Genomic DNA, 5684 nt, shown 5'->3' on the forward strand with positions numbered 1-5684 from the left:
CAACACAACATTGTAAATCAACTATACTTTAATAAATTAAAAAAAAAATTTAAATGTGCTTCTTACTGGAGGTGGTAGTCAAAACAACTTGAAAGAGCCTGTCTGAGAGGAAGGTGGGCAACAGGTATAGGTGCTATAATCCCCAGCGACTTGCTTGCTGGAAGATTTCCCATGGGTCTTGCACAGTGTCATTGTAGCAGCCCCCTCATTTTCCTTTGAAGCATTGGCTATCCTCTGAGAACTAATAGCGCATTTTTATTTCTTTGACTTTGTAAAATGATGTCAGCTTTCCAGCTGTAATGTTTATCTACACTGCATGCAAAACTATACGGGTAGTTTGTCTCATTTGTTAGGAAAATGATACATTTTATGTAAAGTCATGGAGTCTTTCATTTTGCATTCATGCCCTCACTCAAGTTCAACAAATATTTATTGACCCTTTCCCCTGGACCTGGGCTTTGCATGGTGGGAAGTTTTTTAATTCAATCTTTTTACTTGTTATAGTTCTATTCACGTTTTCTGTTTATTCTTGAGTCAGTTTCAGCAGTTTGGTCTTTCTAGAAATTTTCCCATTTATTTAATTTGTTGGTTATTTAATTTGTTGGCGTACAATTACTCATAGTAGTCCCTTAAAATCTTTTTATTCCTGTAAGATTGGTGGTGATGTCCTCTCTTTCATCCCAAATTTTAGTAATTTGAGTTTTCTCCCTTTTCTCCTTGGTGTCCAGCTAAAGGTTTGTCAATTTTATTATCTCTTCTAAGAACCAACTTTTGGTTTTGTTTATTTTTCTCTATTATTTTTCTATTCTCTATTTTGTTTATTTCCACTCTAATATTTATTATTTCCGCTTGCTTTGGGTTTAGTGTGTTCTTCTTTTCTAATTTGTTAAGGTGGAAGGTTAGGCTATAAATTTTAACTCTTTCATCTTTTAAAATATTGGGATCACAATTATAAATTTCCTTCATAGCACTGCTTTAGCTGCATCCAAGTCCTATGTTATGCTTTTTGTCTCAGTCATAATTTTTTCTAATTTTTCTTATGATTTCTTCTTTGTTCCATTGGTTATTTAGGTTTAGGGGTGTTTTGTTTAATTTTCACATATTTTTGAATTCCCCAAATTTCCTTCTGTAACTGGTTTCTGATTTAATTCCATTGTGGTTGGAGAACATACTTTGTATGGTTTCAATACTTTTAAATTTATCGAGGGCTTGTTTTGTGGCCTGATATATGATTTATCCTGAAGAATGTTCCATGTGCACTTGAAAAGAATGTGTATTCTACTGTGTTGGATGCAAATGATCCACAAATGTGTTGGGTCTAGTTGGGTTTTGTTCAAGACTTTGGTATTGTTCAAGACTTCTTTTCCTTGTTGATCATCTGCCTTGTTCTATCCATTATGAAAAGTGGGGATATTGAAATCTCCAATTTTTATTGTTGAATTGTCTACTTTTCCCCTTCAGTTCTGTCAGTTTTTGCTATTTTGGGGTTCTGCTGTTATGTGCAATGCGTTTCTTAAATGTTATGTTTTCTTGATGGATTGACGCTTTTGTCAGTATAAAATGTTTTTCTTTGTTTCTAGGAACAATTTATCTCTTAAAGTCTATTTTGTCTGATATTAGTATAACCACTTCATCTTTGTTTTTACACGGTACATGTCTTTCCATCCTTTTACTTTCAACCCATTTGTGACTTTAAAGTATGTCTCTTGTAGATAGCATATGGTTGGATCATGTTTTTATGTCTATTCTGTCAATCTCTGTCTTTTGATTGGAATATTTAGTATATTTACATTTAATGAAATTACTGATAAGGAAGGATTTATGGCTGCCATTTTGCTATTTGTTTTCTACATATCTTAAGTCTTTTTGTTCCTCTATTTCTCTATTACTGCCTTCGTTTTTGCTGTATATTTTCTAGTGTAGTATTTTAATTTCCTTGTTGTTTCTTTTACTATATTTTAAAAAGTTGTTTTTTTAATGGTTGTCTTGGGGATTACAATACTTCTTAACTTAAAATAATCTAGGTAATATTCATACTAATTTAATTTCTACAGGACACCAAAATAGGCCCCAATAGTGCCCCATTCTCTCCCTTCTTCTTTGTGCTGTTATTATCATTCAAATTACATATAAATACATAAATATGTATATATACATGCACACATTATAAGCCCATCAATACAGTTTATAATTGTTGCTTTATGTATTTGTCTTTTAAATCAGATAAAAGTTTCAAATATATTTTTAATTAAATGATTTTAAAAATTAAAAAAATATTTAAATATTTTTATACTCTCTTTTATATTCAACTTGATAGTTATTTTTTACCAATGTTCTATATTTCTTCATGTGGCTTCAAGTTACTGTTTAGTATCCTTCATTTCAGCCTGAAGGAGTCTTTTGGTATTTCTTAAAGTGCATGTATGCTAGGCATGATTTCTCAGTTTTAGTTTATCTGGGAATGCCTTAATTTCTCCTTTATTGTTGAAGTATACTATTGCTGGATGTAGAATTCTCCGATGATAGTCTTTTTCTGTCAGCCCTTTAAATGTCTTCATTCTGCCTTCTGACCTCCATTTCTGATGAGAAGTCAGATGTTAATCTTATTGAGGATCCGTTATATGTGATAAGTTGCTTTTCTCTTGCTGCTTTAAGATTCTCTTATTGTCTTTGGCTTTCAACCGTTTGACTATTAGCCTAGGTGTGGACTGCTGTATTGTTTTGTTTGTTTTTTTAAAGATTTTGTTTTTATTTATTTAGTTTTGGCTGCACCACATCTTGGTTGCGGCACACAGGATCTTTTAGTTGCAGCATATGGACCTTTTAATTGCAGCATGCATGCTTCTTAGTTGCGGCATGCACACGGGATCTAGTTCCCTGACCAGAGTTCGGACCTGGGCCCCCTGCATTGGGAGTGTGGAGTCTTACCCATTGTACCACCAGGGAAGTCCCTGGACTGCTTTGAGTATATTCTACTTGGAGTTCTTTGAACTCCTTGAATGTCCTTGAATGCAGATTAATATATTTCACAACATTTGGGAAGTTTTTAGTTATTATTTCTTCAAATATTCTTTGGGTCCTTTCTCTCCTTTCCTTTGGGACTTTATGCATATATTGGTATGTTTAATGTTTTTTCATAGGTCTCTGAATCTGTTTGTTTTTCTTCATTCTTTTTCCTTTCTATTCATCAGACTGGATAAACTCAGTTGATTGATTGATTGATTGATTGATTGATTATTTTTGTGTGTGTGTGGTACGCGGGCCTCTCACTGTTGTGGTCTCTCCCGTTGCGGAGCACAGGCTCCGGACGCGCAGGCTCAGCGGCCATGGCTCACAGGCCCACCCGCTCTGCGGCATGTGGGATCTTCCCGGACCGGGGCACGAACCCGTGTCCCCTGCATCGGCAGGCGGACTCTCAACCACTGCGCCACCAGGGAAGCCCAACTCAGTTGATTTATACTAGAATTCACTGACTCTTACTCTGCCAGTTCAAATATGTTGTTGAATTTTTAATTTCAATTATTGTATTTTTCAAAACTCCAGGTTCCTATTTTTAAAATTTCTGTTTATTGATATTATCTATTTGGTGAGATATTCTTGTCATACTTTCCTTAATTCTTAGCACATGGTTTCCTTTAGTGAACATATTTATAATAGCTGATTTAAAGTCTTTGTCCAGTAAGTCCAATGCCTGGGCTTCCTCAAGAACAGTTTCTATTAACAACTTTTTCCCCTATATATGGACTGTATTTTTCTGTTGCTTTGCATGTCCTATAATTTTTTTTTGTTGGAGTGTGGACATTTTGAATAACAAAATGTGGCCATTCTAGAAATAATATCCCTCCTCCTACCCCAAGGTTCATTGTTGTTGCTTGTCTAGTGACTTTTCCAGACTAATTCTGTAAAGTCTGTATTCGTTGTCACGTGTGGCCACTGACGTCCCTGATCTGGTAGTTTAGTGGTCAGCTAATTATTGGACAGAGGTTTACTTAAATGCTTTGAACAAGTAAATCTCCTAGCCTTTGCTGAGAGGCTGTGTGTGTGTTGGGGCATGCCTTCAATATTCTGGTAGGTAAGTTATGGCTCTTCTTTAGCCTTCGCTTTCTGCTTGCACTGAACCTTGAAGTCAACCAGATGTGAGAGATAAGGGCCTTCTCAGGTGTTTCCTGAGTGTGTGCACAGTCCTGCACCATGCATGGCATTCTGGATTCCCAGGAATATGTCAGAGCTTTCAAGGCACACTATGGACTCTCATTCCCCATTTTTGCATTTTTTTGGTTAACCTCTTGTTAGCCCCAACTGGTTTCACCACCTCAGGCAGCTGTGATGTTAAACAACTGCTGCTGATTGTTTTTGACAAATGCCCTAAGGATAGGGCTGGTTGCACAGAGTGAATTCTGAGGCAGGTCAAATAAAGACAAGCCTTGTGAGCGGAGCTGCCAACAGGTCAAATAATGACAGTTCTCTGGAGATAAGGCTTTTGGGGACCTCTAAACCCATTCTTCCCTTCCAGTGGCTGCTAGTCTACTGGGTTTCAAAGCTATTGTAGTTATAAGGCTATTAGTTTCCAAGGCTACCACAGGGCTGGGTAGAAGGGGTTGGGAAGTGGGCAAGTTAAAATCCCATAAGGCTCACTGTTCTCATCAAGATTCAGTCATTTTTCTTTTTTTTTTTTTTTTTTTTTTTTTTCTGTACGTGGGCCTCTCACTGTTGTGGCCTCTCCCGTTGCGGAGCACAGGCTCCGGACGCGCAGGCTCAGCGGCCATGGCTCACAGGCCCAGCCGCTCCGTGGCATGTGGGATCCTCCCGGACCGGGGCATGAACCCGTGTCCCCTGCATGGGCAGGCGGACTCTCAACCACTGCGCCACCAGGGAAGCCCTCAGTCATTTTTCTTAAAAAACAATCTTGGGATTGTTGCAAGCCTTTGGTTGATTTCTGGAGTTCTGAAAAGGTTGATTTGACAATTTAAGCCAGCACTCTCTTTTTATGGAGAAGCAGATTTTTCTGCCATTCTGGATGGTGCTTCTGCCAGATTTATTTTTATCCCTCATTATCCTGAATATATCCCCTCAACCTCCAGTTATCTAAATCCTTGAGTACAGTGCAGTATTTTCATCAAATACCTTACAACAGTATAGCAAGGTGATGCAAAAGGATGAACACATCTAAGAAATGGTGAATAGATAAGTACAGGCCCTGATGACTTTTAAAAGTACTGCTCCCGGGCTTCCCTGGTGGCGCAGTGGTTGAGAGTCCGCCTGCTGTTTCAGGGGACACGGGTTCATGCCCCGGTCCGGGAAGATCCCACATGCCACGGAGCGGCTGGGCCTGTGAGCCATGGCTGCTGAGCCTGCGCGTCCGGAGCCTGTGCTCCGCAATGGGAGAGGCCACAGCAGTGAGAGGCCCGCGTACCTCAAAACAAAACAAAACAAAAAAAAAGTACTGCTCTCAGTACCTTTTAAAAGGTCCTCTCCCAGGTATGAATATACATTTGCAGTGTGAAAGATCTGCCAACTCCTCATTTTATGTGAGAGCTAAAACCTCTGAATAAACAAAAGTGAAATAGATTTAGACCTGCTTTTCTACCAAAGTGACTGTGAAATCATGTTGAGAGCCTAAACCAGAAGTAGACTGGTTTTTTTCTAATTCTCCTGTGTGCTAATTAATTTGAAGATGAAGTGTT

The sequence above is a fragment of the Mesoplodon bidens genome, assembly GCF_964165515.1.
Source record: "Mesoplodon bidens genome assembly, chromosome: 3".
Classification (NCBI taxonomy): Eukaryota; Metazoa; Chordata; class Mammalia; order Artiodactyla; family Ziphiidae; genus Mesoplodon; species Mesoplodon bidens.